Source organism: Octopus sinensis, linkage group LG6, assembly GCF_006345805.1.
Source record: "Octopus sinensis linkage group LG6, ASM634580v1, whole genome shotgun sequence".
Lineage (NCBI taxonomy): Eukaryota > Metazoa > Mollusca > Cephalopoda > Octopoda > Octopodidae > Octopus > Octopus sinensis.
This window is the reverse complement of record NC_043002.1, coordinates 28,556,215-28,581,518: the sequence shown is the minus strand read 5'-3', so window position 1 is coordinate 28,581,518 and position 25,304 is coordinate 28,556,215. Positions and strand designations below refer to the sequence as shown.

At 35.4% G+C, this 25,304-nt stretch overlaps 1 long non-coding RNA gene across 1 annotated transcript in view; it reads right to left on the bottom strand.

The window, feature by feature from the left end:
- LOC118763865 overlaps positions 1 to 24,524 on the bottom strand; it is a 25,029-nt gene extending 505 nt beyond the window's left edge. The window contains exons 1-2 of the long non-coding RNA XR_004999619.1: positions 24,514 to 24,524; positions 19,013 to 19,023 (exon numbers count right to left, since the gene is read on the bottom strand). This is a non-coding gene — a long non-coding RNA (uncharacterized LOC118763865). The remainder of the gene's footprint in view (positions 1 to 19,012; positions 19,024 to 24,513) is intronic.
- Between the last annotated feature and the right edge of the window lie 780 nt (positions 24,525 to 25,304).

Genomic DNA, 25,304 nt, shown 5'->3' with positions numbered 1-25,304 from the left:
TCAAAGACGCGAACTCTTGAATTCCTGCAGACATGCAACAAAATTCAAAATGACGGCTAAAAATATACAATATGGATAGTATATGTTTTTTGATTCTTGAACTAGTTTTTAATCACACTGTTGGATTCGTATCTAATAATACATGATTTATTTCGCATCGCAAAGATATTGTATATATTTCGACATATTTCTTAAGAAAACCTTCGAAAATATATTATTTTCATTTTTAAGATTCTATTTTTATTTTATTTTATTGTATTTTATAAACCCATTTAATCGTTTAATTTATAGATAATTCGATAAAGGGTGTTCTATTTTGCATGTCATTTATCCGAATTTTATTATTATACACTCAGCAATTTTTAAAATAAGTTGTTTGTATATATACGCCAGGAGCTAGATATCTTTTTATGTGGATGTCTGTATTGTTGGCATGCATATGTATTTGTATGTGTGCGTCTATGTATATGTGTAAGTAAGCGCGTATGTTTATACTTGTGCACATACATACATGGATGTATATGTATGCATGTATACACTTATATTTATGTGGATGTGTATTTACGTGCATATTTCTATATATTTATATGTGATCTTATATGTGTATTTATGCTAATATACACTTTTGTATACTCATATATACGTAATTTTATTTTATGTACGTTTGTTACACTTATTCCACCACCTATCAATCTCTCTTTTATCTTTCCTTACGAGAAATATCCTTTTTCTCCCTATTTGTGACTTGTATAGTGTCATTTAATAATGCGTTCCTCTTCTCTTCCCCTTACTTACCTGTTTCCCTCACCAACTGTTACGTTTAAGATCCTTCCTTTCCTTTTTCTTCCCTCCTCCCTACGTTTAAAATATACTTCTCATCTAGCTTGTCTGTTATAACTTCTATATGTATACACCAAGAGATGTTCGTATGCGAGCGTGGTTGCGTACATATATATATACATCTGTATATGTTCATACAGCACCAGGGGAGAAGACAAAGAAACAAAATAAACTATCAAAAAAAATATTTGATAATTCCAGATTCCGGATTTCTGGCTCTACATAAGAAATGCTTTGCCTTCATCAGTGGAATATACGCAAAATAGTACATAAATACAATTATATATATATATAATATTTATATATATATATATATATATATATATATATATATATATATATATATATATATATATATATATATATATGCATACATACAAACATACATATATATATATATATATATATATATAGATATATATATACATATATATATATATATATATATATATATATATATATATATATATATATATATATATATAATATATATATATACATATATATATATATATATATTTGTATTAATGTACTATTTTGCGTATATGCAGAGCCAGAAATGCGGATCTGGAATTTTGCTAGTTTATTTTGTCTCTTTGTCTTCTCTCCTAGGGCTGTATGAACTTTTAATGTGGTTTTAGAATAAAGTTTTGACTGCTATATCTAGCATGGTGGTTTCTCTTTGATACCCTTAATTATCATTTTAATAATTATTACCTATGAGGTTTTTATTCCCATGCTAGCTATCTGATATGATCGGTATTTTCAATAACGATCTTATCCTTATTTATATAAATTTACATGTGTATATGTGTATTTGTGCGTATATTTATGTCTTACATATATATGCTTGTATTTGTATGTGGTTTGTGTGCATGCATATGTGTATTTTGATGTATATATGTATACTAGCAGAGATACCCGGCGTTACCCGTGTTAGATACAGTTGAAGAATTAGACTTTTCTGTTATATTTTCTCTAATGAACTGGAATATCTATGTTTCAAATTTTATCAAAATTGCAGATGAGTGCTATTTCCCTCTTTACACCCCCCACCCCCCAATTGTAATCGTGTCACAAATATCCCATACTACTGAATTTTATGCGCATATTTCAAGATTCCAGTCTTATTGAACCTGTTAAAAAGATTTTGCTCCTGAAAAATGAAGGCTATTGAGCTCTAAAATGTGAGAGTTAAGGCCCCTGTTGGGGGTGGGCATCTTAATGTCAACCAGAGAAGTTGAATTGTGAGAATCTTTTTAACTTGGGTCTTATATCTATTGTTTGAATTTCTTTGAAATAGGAAATATATGTTCACTGGGTTTGTAAAAGAGAGCAAAGCTACAGGAAACCAAAAGACGAATGATCACAATAAGCAGTCAGTTACCCTACTCTAGTCGTTAACACTCCCATTGTAGGATTCCTCACCATCCAGGTGACAGGCACAGCCGTAAGATGCATTACGAATCTATAGCAATTGAAAGGGCGTGACCCAACTGAAATAAACATTAACAACTGTGTGACGTGAGGGCTAAGGAGAAATGAAAGTTGGAGTTGGCAAATGAACATTATACTGATATGTAACTGGACAGAATAAATTTACAATCTATAAATGTCTTTGAATAACCAGTCACTCATCTGGGAAGGCCTTGAAATCAATGTTACCATCTGGGGACTATGTGTGACCGAGTGATAATAAAAAGACTGAAAGGAGGTCTGCAATCAAATAGCTTTACTCAAAACTTTGCAACTGAGTCAGTGGAGGCAAAGATGCCTCTCATTTACTTGACAATTGATGCACCACATTGCAGAAATCACAATATAAGTGTATGTCAAAGCAAACTGTTACACTGTTGTACCATTGAATTAGAAATAATGCTCAACTTTTATGCTCGGGTAACCCTACAGCTTCTAAGAGCACAACTGTATTCGTTTTTGCTGTGATAAAATGACAAAATTGTGGGTGTTAAGTCCCCATGGAGGGGTTTTTATAACTTGCAAGAAGATGAAATTTTATAAATATTACTTCATTTGTGTCTAATATCTATGGTTAAAATTTCCTCAACAGCAAAAATATATGAATTGTCATGGGGGTTATGGCTCTTATGCATAGAATATAATTTCCAAATTTCATAAAGATCCATTCAGTACTTTTGACCTAGTTTTGGATCATAAAAGAAATGACAAAAATTTGGGAGTAAAGGCTCCCATTAGGGTGTTTTATATAGATAGATAGATAGATAGATAGATAGATAGATAGATAGATAGATAGATAGATAGATAGATAGATAGATAGATAGATAGATAGATAGATAGATAGATATATACACACACATACAAAGATAAATTGATAGATACAACTGATTGGGCAAACAAAAACATGAGACACAGCCTAGTGCTTTTTTATGTTGATAAGCCTGGTACTTATTCTATTGGTTTGTTCTTGTGAAACCAGTAAGTTAAGCAGAAGTAAATAAATTAACAGCAGTTGTAAAGCAGTGATGAGGGTGAAACACAGAGACAAAGACACACACATATATAAGATTGATGTGTTTCAGTTCCTGTCTACGAAATCCATATATATTGTTGTTGGCATCCTTTTTGTCTCGGGAGACAATGGAGTTGCGCATAAAATAATCTAGTCCGGCTTTTACATTTCATATCCTAATACATCTCCTACTGTGGTTGTGTAGTCCTATCCTGGACAAACACTCCCTCTAGCAGGCGCTGCAAATGTAGCGAAGACTTTGCCTGGCTGGTTGTAATGTCATACTTTCTTGTTGACGTCTTTTCTTGTCTTTCCATTTCTCCTCTCTCTCTACGTCACTCTTTGTGTTCCCTCTTTTACGGTACGTCGCCAATCTCCACGGTTCCTGGCAACTGCTTCCCAGTTGGTAATATTGATGTTGCAGGCATTCATGTCCCTTTTGCAAACATCCTTGTATCGTAAGAACGGTCTTTCCCCAGACCTAGTGCCCCTAGCTAACTCTCCGAAGAGTATGTGCAAATATGCTTGGTATTCCTGCTTGCTTGAGGATATCTTTGTTGGGCACGTGATTTTGCCATTTGATTCGAAGGATTTTCCGGAGGTAGCGCAGGTGAAAGATATTTAGGCGACGCTCTGGGCGTGTGTATGGCGTCCAAGTCTCACTTTTATACGGTAGAGTGCTAAGTACACATGCCTGGTAAATCTTCATTTTTGTAGTCTTGGTCAGCTTATTGTTGTCCCATTCCCGTTTGGATAGTTGTGCCATCACAGCAGCTGCCTTGCCAATGCGTATATTGAGCTCAGCATCAAGGGATGGGTTTTAGGTGACGGTTGAGCTAAGATAGGTAAACTTCTTCACCTCCTGTAGTCTGTGGTCTCCAATATGTATGTTTGGGATGTCCGATGTAGCCTGACCCATGATGTTGGTCTTCTTGAGGCTGATAACTAAGCCAAAGTCGCAACATGCTTGCTCAAAACAGTTACTGAGCCTTTGTAGATCTTCTTCTGTGTGTGATACCAGAGCGTCATCATTAGCAAATAGCACCTCCTTGATCAGGACGCTTCTGATTTTGGTCTTGACACACAGACGTGAGAGATTGAACAGTTTCCCGTCACTTCTACTGCGCAGAAACACTCCATCATCTGATGTCTGAAAGGCATGTGACAGCAGCAGCGAGAAGATGCCAAATAATATAGGAGCAAGGACACAACCTTGCTTTGCCCCGTTTTTTATTTGGAAGGCAGCCGATGTTGACCCATTATGCTGTATGGTGCCTTGCATATGATCATGGAAAGATTTGATGATCCTCAGCAGCTTAGTTGGACATCCGATCTTTTGGAGCTGGATGAAGAGGCCTTTTCTACTTACCAAGTCAAAGGCCTTTGTCAGGTCAATGAAGGCCATATATAATGGCACTTTCTGCTCTCTGGACTTCTGAAGTTGGCGTATGGAGAATATCATGTCAGTAGTTGATCTGCTTTCTTCTAAAGCCACACTGCGATTCTGGATAAATTCGAGAAGCAGGCAGTTGTAGCCTGGACAGCATAACGCAAGCAAAGGCCTTTCCAACAGTGCTTAGAAGAGATATTCCACGGTAATTGTTACAATCACCACGTTCACCTTTGTTTTTGTAAAGCGTAATGATGTTAGCATCCCGCATATCCTGAGGGACTGGACCCTCACCCCAGCACTAACACAGAAGCACATGAAGGTGTCGAAGCAGGATTGTGTTTTTGCCGGTTTTGATATCTAACGGGATGACGTCTTTTCCCGGAGCCTTCTTACTTGCTTGGGAGTCAATAGCCTTGGTGAGCTCTGCTATAGATGGCAGAGTGTCAAATTCACACGTGACTGGCAAAATCTTGACACCCTCGATTGCAGCCTCCGCTATCGTGGTCTCCCTTGAGTAGAGATTCTGGTAGTACTCCACCCATCTATCCATTTGCTTGCTTTGGTCCTTGATGAAATCCCCAGTAGTTGATTTCAGAGGGGCTGACTTGGTTGCGGATGGACCGAGGGCCTTCTTCAAACCGGCATACATCCCATGGGTGTCGCCACTGTCAGCAGCTGACTGGATACTCTGACAGATTTCCTGCCAATACCTATTTGCACAGCGTTTGACAGTCAGTTGGGTTTTATTTCTTGCCTTTCTGAGTTCTTCGAGTGACTTTGTAGAAGAATCACTCTTGTATTGCATCAGAGCTGCACGCTTTGCTTTGATAACTGTTTCCAGCTCTGAGAGCCCAGCACTGAACTAATCTGGGTTTTGCCTTTCTCTCATGCGAAAAATATCTATTGATGTGGTATACAAAGCTTCTCTGATATAATTCCATCTACTTTCAGCAGAGGAGGTTGGGCAGCTACTGAGGGCAACTTTGATAGAAACAGCAAATCATTTTCGCAGTGTAGGGTCCGAGGTTCTGGCAGTGTTAATGCGTGGTCGGCCCATTTTCTGAGAGTGATGAACTTTCTTAGGCAGAATCCTCACCCTGCTTCTTATTAGTGAATGATGTGTCACAATCCGCACTGTAGTAACTACGGATCAGTTGAACAGAATTCAAAAAGGATCTTCGTGTAATGGTGAGATCCAGCTGATGCCAGTGGTGAGATCTTGGATGTCTCCAAGATGCCTTGTGGGATGTCTTGTTGGCAAAGAATGTGTTGGTGATGCACGGGTTATGGTATGTGCAAAATTCAAGTAGTCTCTGACCATTGCCATTCATGTTGCCAATATCAAAACACATACACTTACATATATACATACATACATATATATATATATATATATATATATACGTTTAAATATTTGTTGTGCAAGATTTTTTATGTGAAGTCGTGTGTTGAAACAGATATTGTTATATTTCGGAATGGTCATATTGCCAGTTTAGCCAATAAAAACACACGCACTATATATTTGGTGTTATTTTGCTTCAGTGATATTTAAGATTAATGTAAAAAATAAACATCACTGAAGCAAAATAACACCAAATATATAGTGCGTGTGTTTTTATTGGCTAAATTGGCAATATGACCATTCCGAAATATAACAATATATATATATATATATTCAGGTTCCGTCTAGCTAATCCACGCAGAAGGCGACGTTCGGCCCGAGGCTATAGCAGAAGACAATATGTCAAGGTGTCACGTCGTGGAACTGAACCCGAAATCATGTCGTTGGGAACCATGCTTATAACAACACAGCCACGCCTGTTCAATCTTCCCTTTCATTGTTCTCTGTCGCCTAGTATTGAAATGTGGCTTCTATGTAATCTTACAAATATTTGAAGATACTTGAATTTTTTATATTTTCGAACATGAAACTGTGACTAAATTACACTGATTCTAAACTTAAAATCGAACATCCTCATATACTGATAAAAGCATCCTAGTTGTAAGAGGAGATCATCTAATTTGCATGCTGAAACATATTGATTTGTAATATAATAAAGTTGCATATCTGTAACTGAGTTGAAAAATTTCGAATAAACAGATTGCGTCATTCAAGCAATTTAAAGACAAAAACACCCTTTCCAAAGGGAAGCAGCTCTAGCACTAGACACTGGGAAAATTAAGCAATTATATGGAACGCTAAAATCAGAGACCTCACAAATATGCTTAATACAATTAAAAACAAGACATTAATAAAGAGAACAGGTGAGGTCATTCCTAGGAAAAAGAAAAATCCAAGATATGACTGGATAGGGATTTAGCGTGAAACACGTGGGATGATATAGCCTGTCACATGACTTGAGGCGAAACACTTCAAATCTTGCTCAGTAAAAGATTTACTTTGTGACATGCAGCATCATGAGACGATAGCTTTCTTGTTCGCAAAGGAATTATAATGCTACGACTGAATCTTCAGTAGGTGTAATGGGGGTTGACGATTAGATGTTGCTGTAAAAAGGCTCTTATTGAAGGGCTGGGCGAAGGGCATACACATTGTAGGGATAGAAGGAGAAGATGTTTATTTTGAGCTAGGAGTAATGGACGCGCGTTATAGGGCAGGAATAGTGGTGGGGACACACACAATGACAGACTAGGAGAAGGAATGGAGTTAAGTTTAATACGCAATGTGTGCTGTATCACATATTAAGTACTCTCTCGTTCGTTGGCAAATCCTAACGTTTGGTTGTATTACTTCATTACCACAAGGTTGTATGCGAGGAAAATGGACAGAAAGGATTTATAAAATATTGCGGACAACCCTATATCTTAAGATTTCATGCTTTTTTTCTTTTCCTTTTTTTTCTACTCTAGGCACAAGGCCCGAAATTTTGGGGGAGGGTGTTAGTCAATTAGATCGACCTCAATACGCAACTGGTACTTAATTTGACACCGAAAGAATGAAAGTCAAAGCCAACTTCTGCGGAATTTGAACTCAGAACGTAAAGACAGAAGAAATACCTATTTCTTTACTACCCACAAGGCGCTAAACAAAGAGAGGACAAACAAGGACAGACAAACGGATTAAGTCGATTATATCGACCCCAGTGTGTAACTGGTACTTATTTAATCGACCCCGAAAGGATGAAAGGCAAAGTCAACCACGACGGAATTTGAACTCAGAACGTAACGACAGACGAAATACCGCTAAGCATTTCGCCCGGTGTGCTAACGTTTCTGCCAGCTCGCCTAAGATTTCATGATTTGCGATATTAAACATACAAATCTGCAAATACATACATAAATACATACATATAACAAAATACTTTGTTGTTGATGTTGAAATTCCAATGAAGGAAACTTGGATGTAGGTTAGAAATCGGTTCTTTCTCTATTGGCAAGAAATCTTGAAATAAACTGAGTAATAACATACATGCGTATAAATACATATATAAGCATACATACACAGATACATGCACACACAGACACGCATACATAAATACATGCATATATATATATATATATATATATATATATATATATATATATACTGGTATTCTTATACATACGTACACACATATACATACACACACACACGCATGCACAGTCATACATGTATAATTTTCTAATTGCTATAAACATGCCACTGTGTGTATGTGTGTATATATATGTGTAACTACATACGTGTATATACATACATACACACATACATATACATACTTATATATATATATGTATGTATATGTGTGTGTGTATATATATATATATATATAATATATATATATATATATATAAGTATGTATGTGTGTGTGTATGTATATATATATATATATATATATATATATATATGTATACATACACTGAGACCTTTATGTATGTATGTATGTAAGCATGCCATTTTCTAGTTGTTTAACATTTCTGCCTGCCATTCAGCCAGACAGTTGCACAGACGTACCGACTCACAGGCCGACAGTCCGACAGACAGTCAATCAGTCAGACTGATTGTAAAAAGATTTTAATTTGAAATTTTACGCTTCACTTTAAAAAATTTCTCTATTATTAAATTGTATTGTTTCTTTGATTTGAGTTGTATTATTTCCTCATTATTTGTCTTTTCACATATGTTAGGGAACCGTTGTCTCTTGTCTCTTTTCATTTTTTTCGTTCCTATTTCATTTTGGCAGTTTAAATTTTTTTTTTTTATTCAAGTTTAAATTTAAAAAGAAGAGAAGAAACAGAAGCATCAAACAGCATTTTTCTGCCTCTATTTATGCATTTAAAAAAACGAAATAAGATTTTTAAAAAATTGAACTATAAAAAAAAGAGAGAAAAATGTTTTTTCTTCATTATTATAATAGAACTGTTGTTGTTGTTAACGATGGTGTTGTTCTTGATGTTGTTGTTGTTGATGGTTGTGTACAATAACTTAAAAGGGTTGCCAAAGTACTTCATTCTTCAATTATGTTATTTAACAAAGCGAAATTTCGACGTTTCCTTCATATTTTCCTCCTCCTCCTCCTCCTCCTTATTCTCATCTACCTCTTTCTCCTCTTCTTCCTCTTCATCTTACCTCTGCTCCTGTTCCTCTCCCTCTGTTCCTTTTTGTACTTTTTTTTTTTTTTTCAAATTTTTCTTTACTCTATCCAACGTTACCATCCACTCACACAACGTAACACCGTACCCTGAAAAATACTAACCCCGCGCTTAGTTGCACCATCACCACCACCACAACAACAACAACAACAGCAGCAGCAGGACCATCATTACGAACAGCATCACTTCCGCCACCGCCACCACCGCCACCACCACCACCACCATTATGATAACTGACTGCAAACCCTACAGTCACCATGAGCCATATCAACACCACCAACTTTTAAGATAATGTTAACACGGCTAACGTCAACCATGACGATGACGGCGGCCACTGCCAAAACCCTTGCCCTTTTCCACCACCCATCTTCGATATTTCCATCGATACAAACATTAAAATAACATACTACCCTCGTCCTCATTGAAATTACCATTACCACTACTAACGCCCTGATTATCATCACCATCATCATCATCATCATCACGATCATCATCATCATGAAGGTCATCAGTACCACCGATACCGTCCCCACTACATTACCATCAAAATTACCATCACCATTAGCAACACCAAAGCCATTATGTTACCATCATTGTTACCATTAGCAACGCAAAAGACAACCATGACTACTATCAGTATCACCAGCGTCCACTATTACAAGGATGTCACTTCTAACACCGCGCACTACAACCAATACTTCTGCAAGAGCCGCCACAGACACTGGCACCAGCTTATATTGCAACCAAAATCGAAACGAGATTTACAAGCTTTATCATTTGCAAAACGCCTTGTGCTTTATGGCGTCTTTACCGAACCACTCCACAGAACCTCTGACCTGACCTGCTAGAAATAGCAATCGAATCTGTCTCAAATCATATTCTGTCATTAAATGAAATAGGAAGGATGCAAATTATCATATTCAGTGCCATTGTAAGGATATGGGATCACAATGCAAAAAAAAGGAAAAGAAAAGCAAGCACTAGAAAGCCAAAATTACCAGCATCTCTACCACCATCATCATTCTCACCACCACCACCACCATAACTATGACCACCACCACCATCATAACTACTATCACTACTTTTATCACAACACCACTGCCAATCCTCTTCATTACTACTACCATTATCACCACAAACACCACCAACACTACCATTGCTACTACTACCACTCTCACCACTACAACCAACGCTACCACCACCGTCACCGAAAATGCTACCGCCACTGCTACCATCTGCCACCGCCATTATCACCATCATCCCTACCACTACCACCACGATCACCACCACAACCACCACCTCTACTACTACGACGACGACGACCAACACCACCGCTACCACCATCACCGCCATTGTCAAGGTCATTCCTTCCTTATCAACTATCCCATTAACTCTTCTCAGTTGACACTAACACCTGTAAAACTTTGATTAATTTTAAAATACAAGAATCCATTTTGGAGATAAAATGTAATTGTCGACTGAAAAAAGGGAGAGGGAATAGGAGGGAGAGCAAGAGTTCTGTGTTCCGGTTAAGATTTGCTAAATATAGTAGTAGTAGTAGTAGTAGTAGTAGTAGTAGTAGTAGTAGTAGTAGTAGTAGTAGTAGTAGTAGTAGTAGTAGTAGTAGTAGTAGTAGTAGTCGTGGTGGTAGTTCTTATTTTTGTTGATGTCTTTTTCTTCCTACTGTGTTCTTATTTTCATTCTGGTAATGCGTATACAACTTCTACCCTTGCATACTTGCATATACTCCGACACATACATGTAATTATGTATGCATCTGCCTGCCTGCCTGTCTGTCTGCCTGTCTGCCCGTCTGCCTGTTTGCTGTCTGCCTGTCTGCCTGTCTGTCTGTTTGCTTGTCTGTCTGTCTATCTGTCTTTCTATCTAATATATATATATGCACACCATACTTCCAGATATACATAAATACACTCATACATACACACGTACATACATTCATGCCCAACAACGTATTCCTACAAACTTAAACTTACGCAGACATATAAAACTTAGATAAAACTTAGATACGTTTCGACCAGAGATTGGTCCAGGCCATGTCTAACTTAATAGCACCACCTGATAGGATTATTCGAATCCTGTTTAAGTCAAGTTTTGTTCAAGTAGTGAGTTCTTGTTGGGTGAGTTGTATCCAGTTTTGTTCAAGTAGTTAGTTCTTGTTGGGTGAGTTGTATCCAATTATGGGTGGCTTATCTGGTATTCTTTGAAGGAATCTATCCAGACTCTGTTTAAAGTTGATGGGATCCTTTTCCTCTTTGATCTCCCTCGGGACAATGTTAAATAGGTACATATATTTTCAAATATAGTTATACATCGAAGCTTACAAAAAGGCGTACGTACATACATACATACATGCATGCACATAGACATACATCAATAACATGTATATTGATAAATCACCACGTAGAAAAATAGATATACACTCACATTTATATACAAGCACAAACATGCACAAATATATATATATGAGAGAGGGATTCAACGTATACAGTGTATACAAGCATGTACACGTGGATGTATATATACAGACATTTACGCCAAATTATGCATACATATCGGTTCAGCAGCATTAATGGTGCGCTCCAGCATAGCTATAGGCGTACACGCTTGAAACAAGTAAAATAGTAAATCAATAAACATACATGCGCACTAACATATACTCTGACACAATACACGCATTCATATATATATTTGGAAAGCAAAAGTGAACGTAGAAAATGGTAAAATAATTTTATAAAAAACATTTCATTACCGGTTTCAGTCATTGAGACTCTTTCAACCGTAAGTATAGAAAACAATTAAATTTTGGAAAAATTGAAAAAGTTTTTTAAAAGAATATTTGCATGGTATTTAAATACAAGGGGTATCTTCCTTATTTCTGCCTGTCTCTGTATCTCTTGTTTACTCTTGTGGGTTCGAGGTCGTCGTGAATTCTTGGTAGGAAAGAAGAAGAAAAAGAAGAAGGAGGAGGAGGAGGAAAAGAAAAATAATAATGAGGAGGAGTAGAAGAAGGAGGAGGAAGAGAAGAAGGAGGAGGAGGAGAAGAAGAAGAAAAATACATACATGTAAATATGTGTGTATGTATGTTGCTGTAGAAAAATTTGAGTGTATGGGTAAAAGACACAGAAATGCATATGTATTCTATGTCGAAGGGTATAATTGTGTGACATGTAGCAGGGGTTCTACAAGAGTGAGTTAGAGAATGTGTGTGTTCATATGCTTGTATTGCATGAGAGTGTGAGCAACTGAAGAAGAGTATGTATATGCGTATGTTTATGCAAAAACAGTGTATGTTGAAAACTGTTTGCCAGTATAGAGCGTCGCGTATATGTATGTCTGTGTGAACTTAAAATAGAATGTGTAGAGCGATATAATAATTATTATATATATATATATATTATATATATATATATATATATATATATATTTATACGTGGATGTGTGTGTGTGTGTGTCCGTGTCTGTGTGTCCGTGTCTGTGTCTGTGTATGTTTGTGTGTGTGTGAGCGCGCTTTTCAATAGAGCAGTGGTGGGTATCTGGGTTCTCTGAAAGGTACTGCATTGGGTGTCTGTGTGCGGTTGTGTATAAAAGTGATGATGAAGTGGAAAAGTGAAAAGAGAGAAGACAAAAGCTACTTATTTATCATTTCAACATAAATTGCTTTCCAATTTCACAGATGGCAGTTCCAATGTGTTTCGATGTGTTCTTCATCATTCTATAGCATAATTAAAACAGTTTTTGGCTTGAACGATTATCACTGCAATTGCGAAACTACCTGACAGATCATTGCGCTACTTCATTGAATAGAACAAACAATGTACGACCAGAAAACTGCTCAGCAGATATGCGTTGCTGTGTCTCCATTAAAAGTTAAGTGTCTATCATCTTAATGGGATAAAAAACAAATTCTTTCATTTTTAACTTTACATTAGATTAAAATAAAACGGTTCTCTTGTAGAAGTACATAGATTTGGGCCGATTTTTTTTTTCTTTTTAAGAAATCATAAAGTATCATCTACGGAATTTTATTGAATCCGCCTTCTCTACCTCTTGCAAATACTGTATATATATATATTTATTTATTTTACAAATGTGAATAAAAGAAATAAAGTGAAATTTGAATTATAAAGCATATTTGTTATAGAATGAATTTATTTCCTCTCGGTTTTTAATGATTAGTACTGAATCATTGCAACTGACAAGAAAAGTAGCCTCTTCTGGATTTGCAAAAACCACATCACATCTCACCTAGAAGGCTACGCATTTGTTATCTATGAACAGGTGATAGTTTCTAAATATTTGATAAACATGGGAAATAATGACACTGCTAGACCTCCACGTTGTGAGAAATAATTACTGGTTGTGGCCATACCAGCATGGAAGGTATAATCCATATCTTTTTCTGCCCCAGGCATACCAACTTATCAAAAATCATCAATATTACTAAATTTTGATTTAGACAATCGCTAGTACCACAAACTCTGCTTTTCAACATGCAATTAGATGTTAGTGAGAGAATAAAAAGATTCCTATAATATTCTTTAGAGGTTAGTTACATAAAATGAACACCAGCTGATTTGAAACTTGGTCAATTTTACAAATGAGATAATGAATCTATGAAAAAGATGTGCGACTCCATATATGTTTTTATGTGGCTTTCATATTCATACTTCTGTGAGTTGTTTGGGAATCTGCGAGTATCTGAAAGATTGACATAGATAAGTTGGAATTCTATATTTGGATGTAGTGTAGGTGTAACATAAGTTTCTACGTGTGCTCCACCATGGTCGCAGTCAAATGACTGAAAAAAGAGGTATAGACCACACGTAAAACATTTCATCCACAAGAGGATTTGAACTCATGCACCGGCCAAGCATGACGTTTTTTCTTGGTTCGACTACCATCCGTGCAACATCTATATTCCTCTCTATGTCTATCATATCGTATGTCCTTGCCGTAAGGCTTCACTTTCATACACGCCAGCTTAATTTCTCCGTTTTTTTTTCCCCGTCCTTATACATTCGCTGCCTCCTTCCAAGGAATCTAACGCTCTTAGCTTATTTTTTCCTCGGGGCTGGCCAGATTGGAGCAATCTCGAGTACAACCAGCCGAAATTGCAAAGACAATCTGGAACTCGACTGAGGAAAGAAAACTTCGAATGACCCGTCCATGCTTTTTCTTGTCCCATTTTTTCTATAATCTGTCTGGATGTTTTGTTGTCTCCGTTTTGTATCCTTTTCTTATATATATATATATATATATCAATATAATATATATATATTTATGGTCGTCTATACCTCTTGAAACAACACCCAAATCTCTTTCAGTCTACCTCGTTAAAAACGGAGACATTCTCTAATGTGGTAATGTAGTCCTACGTGAACATATTTTGGGAGGTCTGGACGGAACGTTTTGGCCATCATTATCACCACAACACCATTACGGCCAACATTACCACTAATACTGCCGTCATCGCCACCAATGCTACATCCACTATCACTACCAACATCGCCACTACCACCAGCACCAGTACCACTACCAGCATCAGCACCACTACTACCGCCTCCGTTTTCATCGCCGCCGCTATCACCGCTGCCGCTACGACCACCGCCGTCACCACCACCACCATCGCCACCACCACCGCTGCCGCCACCACCATCACAGCCGCCATCACCAACATCATCGTCGTCACCACCACTACCACCGCCGCCGCCACTGCTACTGTCGCCCCCTCCTCACCGCCACCACCGCCACCATACACCCACCATCACCATGACAAATATCATCCTCATTTTCTTTCCCATCACCACAACCCACTCAACACCCATCACTACAAACATCAGCACCACAACTACCACGACTACAACCATTACCACATCCATCGACACTACAGCCGCTTACATCACTGCAACCACCTTCGAAAGCATCATCACAACCATCACAACAATCATCACTACTACAAACAAACGCTGACACCATAATCTCTACTACGGGACTACCTCAATCACCACCACAACCACTACCGCCACCACCGCCTTCTCTACCACCACCACCTTAACTACCGCCACCAGCATTACCTGTAGCCGCAGCCGCAGCAGCAGCACCACCACCACCACCACCTCACCCCCATCAGCCCTTCTACCTCAACCCTCCACTTCACCCCTCCACCTCACCTCTCCACCTCACTCCACTCACCGCTGCCAGATCCCCCCACTATTATGATAACTACAAACACCTTTCCATAATACCATTAACCATCTCCGTAAACCCGTTATCTTCACACACGTCTCTCATCTTTCTTCCACTTTGCATTTCGCCTCATCCCAGATCCTCTCCTAAATCACTGAATCGAACCTTTCTTGTCCTCTTTTTTTTTTCTACCCCTTTAAATCCGTGATATATAAAACTACACATTGAATATCAATGTTATTATTTACTAGCTTTCTGGTGGTGAGCTGGCAGAATCGTTTTCTTGCCGGACAAAGTCTTAGCGGTATTTCGTTCGACTTTACACTCTGAGCTTACATTCTACCGAGGTTGACTTTGTCTTTCATCCTTTCGGAGTCGATGAAATAAGTACTTAGTCAAGTACTGAGGTTGATATAATCGACTAGCTCCCTCCCCTCAAATCTCAGACCTTGTACCTGTAGTAGAAAAGCTTATATATTAGTTCTCAATTATCCGTTTCTTTCCGCTGAAGAAGGCCTCGCCAGGCTCCAGGCTCTAAGCTCTAAGCTCTGTCTCTCCTCTTCACACTAATGGCGCAAAAAATAAAAATAGGTAACAACAAAACGACAAGAAAAGAACAAATCCATCGCCAGTTTTTCGTACATCTTATAATCGATACACTTTGGATCAATTATATCCTGTTACTTTCGACATGATAATATTAATTTAAAACTGCATCTTTTATTTGTTGTTGCTGTTGTTTCTGTTGTTGTTGCTGCTATTGCTGCACTTAATCTAGTTGCAATTAATTCACCCATGTTGCTGTCTTGAAATAAACTTACACTGCAACAGCTCTCCTCGTTGCCAATGTTTTACTGCATTGAAAATTGCTGTATCAGTGCGTGCCAGCCTCACCATAAATACAGATAAAAACGAATGAAAGATAAAGACAAACTAAGATCTAATCCAATTATATACAGCAAGTACTATTGGTGAGATTTTTATTTTCGATTCATTTGGTAAAATGCTGATTCCGCAGACCAGAAAACCTATTACGGAAAAAAAAAGAGAAAGAGAAAAGAAAATAAAATGTGAAAACAAAGAAATGAAAAAATTAAAATAGAAAAACAAGTAAAAATAAAAATTAAAAATTAGAGAAAAAATTTAATTTAATCAGGAAATTGATTAGAATTCAATCAAGGTTGATCAATTATATTCTGTTCTCTTTAGAGGGTTGCTAGTAAGTCCAGTATGTGTCTCTGTGTTAAATATGCCTATCTATTCCTTAAAAGGTAACTTGTGAGCAATTACGTGTGTAATGCACCAATGAATGTCATTTAAAGATCTGATTGTCTTGTTTAACAGATCATTCGTAATCTGCTATATACACTTCAATGAACACAATTTTTCTAATTAACCTGATAATATATAATTCTAACTTCAGTTTTTTTTTTCTGTTGTACGTTTCTCAGTTTTGTTTGCTATTACGCTTTGTTGTAATTGTTGTTGCTCTGGTTGCTGTTGGTTTCCTGTTGTTTTGTTTTTTTTCTCTCTCCCGTCTCTTAATGCCTCAGGGTCTAAATACAAAGCAAAATCTACCAAGTATTTTACGGAGCTTTCAACATCCATTTACGAATATTCTTTGCTTTTTTTTTTTCTCTCACTGTTTAAATTTAAACCAAATAATTACATCATTATCTTAAAAGGAATAAAGAAAGAATTGTGTGCTAAGAGAAAACGCACATACACATTATATATATATATATATATATATTATATATATATATACAGAATGTACGTATGTATATATGTAGGAATTTAAGAAACAAACAGCAGAAGAATGATCTTTTTTCTAAAAAAAAAAGACAGTCAAAGGAATAACTGATCGATACTTAATATAGCAAGGCTTTGATGTCATCGCCACCTGCTGGTATTTGTTCGGAATACATCTATAGATTTATAATTTAATAAATGACATTTCTGAAATAAACGATTGCTAATCTAGTGATGTCGGTAAATACTGCAGGCTCCCATACAGCCAGTTCTTAGCTCCAGATTCAGCGAGGCTGAGGATGACAAACAAATAGCCCTACTCCTTGGAGAGACGAAGTCTTTATTACATTATCAAATACTTGTCTCCCTATTTAGCTACCTAAAATCATTATTGCTCTTTTTTAACATCCCTTTCATTCTCAATAACTAAGTAGGGGAAGTCAGGTGGTTGTGTAGATAGTATATCAGACTATGTGAGGGCACTTGACCTAGTGCACTCACGATCGCAAGATCGTGGTTTCAATTCCTGGACCGGGTAGTGAATCGTGTTCTTGAATAAAGTACTTCATCTCACATTACTCTGCGATCGCTTCAAAACTTGACGTGTGGTTGATTTGACGGAGAGAGTAAGCAAATGTACAACACATACATTTGATCAATATAAATGAATTATTTGAACAGGTTGTTCAGCAAGAAATTGCAGGATCATCATTCTTGTACTACGAGAGACTACCATCATCACATCCGACTATCTGCACATAAGTCATTAGTTAAATCTGCTGCCTTTCTGGCAAGAATACTCTATCATATATTGCCTCACTTCTGGAGCAGGTAACTTATGATCCTTTGTATATATATATATGTATATGCGTTTATGAATAATACTTATATATTATGTCACACATGTCCCTTCAGTTAGGCTTATAATCAAAGGAGATTTATATTTGTACCAATTCAAAGTTATGTCGTTCATAATCAAAGCTGGATGTAATTACTGAAATCAGATAAGACGGGGGTTGAAAATGAATAAAATTACTAAGAATATTTATTCTTGTTGCTTAAAACGTTGTGCTGTGCATTAGAAATTTCAAAGATGGTGTTCCTTTTAATAGATTCCTTTCACCTGCGGTGCTACTCACCTTTTGGTTTCTTTACATCTTTAAAATGACTACAAACTTTTGCACATAAAATGCCGATTCAAATTGGGACTGAAATTCGTTTCCTGTCAGTACGATACAATCGGCTTACTTCACATCTTGGGACAAGTGAAATAATTTAGTCTAAATTCTAATAAGAATTTGTGCAAAATGTTTTTCATTTTTTAGCTATATCTTGGGTCCTTAATTCCTTGATAGATCTGTAAAGGCGCCGTTTTGAGATGCGGGGTGTCTTGGCTATTTTAGGATTTAGAGTGTCCGTAACAATCCAGGTATAAGTACAGCCAATTTCTGCAAGAAGACGAGAAACAGAAAGAGTTAAAGGTAGATAAGAATCGACTCCAATCAGGACTTGTATTACACATATCAATCTTGATAGGATAAAAAACAAAACTGATCTCTGCAGAACAATTTCAACAAAGCAATCTATCAGATGCTCTAACGACTGTGCCACTTGGCCGCCTTGGTCAAGCAGTTTGTTCCTTGATGAAGACGGACATGTCATTGTAGTAAGGAGAGTTGAAACAAAAGAGAAGCAGAGACCCTTCGTAATCATATATAGTTCCTTCCGCTTGTAGATTCCACTTACCAAATGACTGGATCTGTGAATTGTATAATATTAAACGGACAGCGAATGCATGCATTTTTCAGTCTTCTACAACACAACACACACACACACGCACACTCAACATTCACACATATATATACATACATACATACATACATACATCATACTATATATATATATATATATATATATATATATATATATATATATATATATATATCTATCTAATATATATATATATATATACTTTATTTAAAGCAGCGCAGAACATTCAACAAAACCAGTTACTCGAGTTCCCGTTGCTTTTCATCGGACAGTTAGAAATAATTCTAACATATCTGTATAACTAGTAGATTAGGAGCAGTATATATAAATATATATAATATATATACGTATGTAATATATATACATTATATATTATATATATATATATATACATATATATATATACATACTTATATATATATATATATATATATATACATACTTACATATATATATACATACTTACATATATATATATATAGATACTTACATATACATTCATACATACCTACATACCCACTATATACATACATATATTTCAGTGATTTAAAGATATTTATATTGTTATCTTTTAAAGCATATTTACTGATGGTTTTTGAAGCATATATAAATATTTCAAAAGGTTCAAACCGAAGTATATTTTTCATGCTTCTCTCTCTATATATATGTATATATAAATAAATAAATATATATATATCTATATATATATATATATATATATATTATATATAATCTTTATATGTGTATATATTATACATATATGTATATACACATACATACAAACACACACACACACAAGCACACTCACATATGCATACATATATATGCATTTATGCATATGCATAATACATATTAACAACACCCTAGAGATACGTCCTTCAGTATGATTCATGTTTTCACAAGATTCCTAACATTAAGCAATAATTATATATACATATATATACATACATGCATACATACACAGATACGTACACACACACAAATATATAAATATATACATATATATAAATAAGTATATATATATATGCACTATATGTATATACATATATATACATATACTACCCATACATGCATATTATATATATATATATATATATATATATATATATATATATATATACATACTTATATATTATATGATATTTATGTATATTTGAAACTTGCTGCAAATGATGAAAGTGACAAGCAATCAAGATAATTGCAATATGAGAAATAATTCTAACATATTGTATAACTAGTAGATTAGGAGCAGTTTATATGTATTATATATAATATATATATATACATACGTATGTAATATATATATATACATGTTTATATATGTTATGTATATATGTATATATATATCTATATATATATATATATATATATATATTATATATTATAGATATATATATATATATATATATGATATACACTATTACTCTACTTGCACCTATGCTTATATGTAATCGTGTGTGTGTGTAAAAAGTCCAACATTTGTGCATGCACCCGTTTATATACATAGACAAGATAATATAAGGTATTACATTGATAATGAAAAAGAAAAAGAAAAAGGGGGGAGAAAATAAAAAATAGAAGTGTAATTTTAATTCCTTTTCGGAGAATGAAATAATTTGAAAGACTAAAGAAAAAAACCCCAAAAAAGCAAAAAAACAAGCGAGAAAACTTCAACTTAACGAAACGAAAATAAACATAAAAAAGAGCAAAAGACACATGAAAAATCTAGACATCGAAATATAAAAATGTTCCTCTTACCAGAAAAAAATTATATATATATATATAATATTATATATATATATATATATATATATATATATATATATAATATATATATATATATATATATATAATATATATTTATATCCGTATATATATATACATATATATATATGTTCATGCATATGTATACACACACATAATACATATATATATATGTATGTATGTGTATATATATAGAGGTTCGCATTGCTATTTGTTTCAATTCTTTATTCATATTTACATTATAAATTATTTACATATTTACAAATGCAAATTATTTGAAAGAGTTATTCATTCAAATGATAAATTCTTATAAAATGAATATTTATTCAAGTTTCTATAATTTTCTAATTTTTTTTGTCCATTTTTAGCAAATCTTTTGCTGTCTCCACCGCCTTTCACTCACCTGCCACTTCTTAAAATTGTTGTTATATGATTGTGGTGAGGATATGAGGTGGGGGGGTTTGTTGGTATAAATATTCATCGGACTGTCCCTCTCTAAGGCTAAAATTAACAAAACAAATCCAGATAATATATATATATATATATATATATATATATATATATATATACATATATATAAATGCATAATCATGATCAGCACAATTCCATCATTATAACAAGCTATATTTTGATTAAAATGTCGATATCCATGCGCACATATACATACATACATACATACATACATACATACATATATACATATAATTATACGTGTAAAACACACACATATATATATATTTCATATATGTATATGAAATATATATAACTGTTCATAAATATATATATATATAATATATATATATATATATAGATATATATGCATACATATATATGCATATATATATATGCATATATATATATATATATATATATATATATATATAAAGAAATAAAATAATATACATGCGCACAAGCCACACCACATCTACAAGAGTTGCACACATGCACACACAGATGCACACAACAACAGATATACACACTTACAGAATAATAGATACATCATATACACAAAATCAATTCATATTAAAAAACATCAAGCACCATTTTGATAATATATCCGTTTGCAATCGCACATTCATACACACACACACACGCATACACACATGCCCACAAACTTACACACACACGCACTCATACATGTATACATGCATGAACACATACCTCAATGACACGTGTTCAAAATTTTATCACATGACAAGCAAGATTTTGATAAAATTAACATTATAACTCCTTAAAGTTATTTATTCAAATATTCTCATTGTTCCCCCTCTTTCCCCTTACACAACCCACACTTTCATATAGTTCGAACTAGAAAACTCTCACCACTATTCCTGTCTCTAACACTCACACCCCCCCTCAACCCCACCAGCTGGCATCCTTAAAATAGTTCTTAGTTTCATAGTCCAAATCAGATTATTTTCTACCCAGCTATTTTCCCATGGTTTAGGCTTCAGTTGTATTTGTCGATTGTCAGTTCAGCCCTTCTATGTTTTATGTGTGAATATAAATATTATTACGTAGATATGGACATATATAAGTGTACGTGGGAAGGTAAACATACACACATTATTATTGTTATTATTATTATTATTATTATTATTATTATTATTATTATTATTATTATATTATTATTATTATTATTATTATTATTATTATATGTATCGATATATGCATACATATACATATAAACATGTGTGTATGTATATATATACATACATACATATATATATATATATATGTATATATGTGTGTGTGTGTGTGTGTGTGTGTGTGTGTGTATGCATGTAGGAGAAGACATGAGTTTCTAATTCATTTATCTTTCTCATCTATTGTCAGTCTTTTATTTTCATACTTAGCGATTTGTTAATAATACACCAACCTCCACCATGATTGTATACGTTCTCACCTCACTCCATCACCATCTTTCATCTCTTTCATATCTTATCATCAACACCATTTCCATCATTATCATCGGCATCGTTGTCGTTTTCATCGCCGAGATCTTCATGAAGAAGCTGATGATGTGAATGATGACGATGATGATGAAGGTTAGATGGTGATGATGATGACGACCATGATCATGATTATCATGATATTCCCTCCTCTTCATCATCATTACCACCACGATCCTTCCGTCTCCTCCTCTGCCTCCGCACAATCGACATCATTCTACTTTACATTCCGTCCTTTGCGCCTACACCATCACCATCACCACCACCACCACCATCACCTTCATTATCATGATGAGTGGCCAACGTTACACTCAGTACGAACACAATTACACCATCTTTATTTATGATCATCACTCACAATCTATCCTCCATTTCTACAACCATTTCAATCACAAACCCTACTACCATTATTCACACCAAACACACACACACACACACCACACACACACACACATTATCTACTGCCATTGAAAACGACAAGCTCCACTTCCACTCCCCACCACCACCGCTACAACCGCCACAATCACCACTACCGCCACTACTACTACAACTACAACAAAAACAACTACTATTACTACCACCGTCACTACCACTACAACCAGCTTCTCTTCCTCCTCCACTTCATCCTCACTTTCCCTCTCCTTCTCCCTTTCCTCCTCCTCCTTGTCCTCTACTACTACTACTATTACTACTACTACTACTACTACTACTACTACTACTACTACTACCACGGCAGCAGCGACACCACTAGTACCTCCACAATATCAGCAAAACATGAACAACACCACAAGAAGAAAAACTACAACACCACTTCAACTACTACAATTACCACCACCAGCAAACATCATTACTAACACACCAACAACTACCACCACCACTAATAGAACAACTACTACTACTTCTATGACTAATACAACTACTACTATTATAAACAACTCCACCATCACCACAATCACCACCACTATTTCACCTGCTACTAGATCTCGCACAAACTCTACAACCGCCACCACAACTACTAGCAGCAGCACCATCTCCATCAACACCACCATTGCCACATCATCAATACCATCATAGCTGCCACCATAGCTGCCACCATTACCACCTCCACAACAACATCAAAATATCAAAATTTGATCAGTTCGCAGCGTCACCTACATGGTGTCTGCGGCAGAAGAGGAGACAACTGCTCCGAAATGCTGGCAGCTCACAGTCTAGGTACGTGGCACTGCAAACTGATTTAGGTGTGTCGATACCATTTGTATACAGTGAGAAATTTTCTCAATAACAAAACACAGTGAATAGTTTGTTCTCCAATTCGAACGTACCTCAAGCATATTTGAACTGGTAATAACATGGCATTTAGATAATCATTCGTGCTTGGAATTTTAAAGTATTTATCTCTTTAATTTATATGACAATGGGTGGATTATAGCCTCGGCGGTTACGTGTGTGTAACGAACAATCAATGGTTGGCGGGGTTCCTGACAGTGAAAGTGACAAGTGAGTGGTTGTATCTTGATAAAGAGTAAATTTCTCAAGGGGCCTTGTTTACATCTATTATATACGATTATATATATCCTGCAAAGATATATATATATAAGATACACACACACACACGCACACACACATAGACACACACACACGCACTCACACGCACAGTACAGTGGCGCGCACACATACATATATGCACAATACAGGCGTACATAATACACACACAGACACACGTACTCACACGCACAGTACAGAAGCGCGCACACATAATGCATACACACACACACAAATACATTCACATGTACACATACATATACATATACATACACACACATACATGCATGCATGCATGCATGCATCCATCCATAGATATATACATATGTATCTATACTCGTAGAAAGATTTGCTTTAATTAAAAATTATTAATGACATCAAAATTCTTTAAAAAGACAACCCTGAAAGACGTTAACCTTTTGGAAGGAAGTTCTGGTAGTGTGTTAAGCGCTTTCGCTGTTTACAATTTTCAAACACCAGTACTATGGCATAATTGGTATAGAGCAGGTTGTTTATCGTTGCAGTCTTGATTGTTTCTGGTTTAATTTCCGATTGAGAATTCTTATAAAGTATTCTACTTTTGCCTTTCGTAGTAGATCCTTCTTCCTTTAGTTTGAAAAAGAAAAGATTCTGAATTTTCCATTTGCATTAATGCCAAGTTGTTTTATCATGAAACATGTCTAAGAGACGAATCTTTGATTTGTTGCTTATGTACGGGAATCGGGTTCGAAGATGCTTAACGCCATTATTATAAAATTATACACCGGAAATGGGGCGAATTGCTTCAGGATTCCTTTGGTTTCGCATAGTTAGGTGATCTAGAGATTGTAGAATAGTGCTTTATTATAATTGAAAAGATATGATTTACTCTCATGGCGACACTTGGAAATCTTATCGTAATTTCTATTTACAATTTCTGTTGTAGTTAATATTTGAGACCTCTCAGAGAGATTTCAAGGCTTCAGGGTAATGGCGGACGTTTTCCTTACACAAGTTACTAACC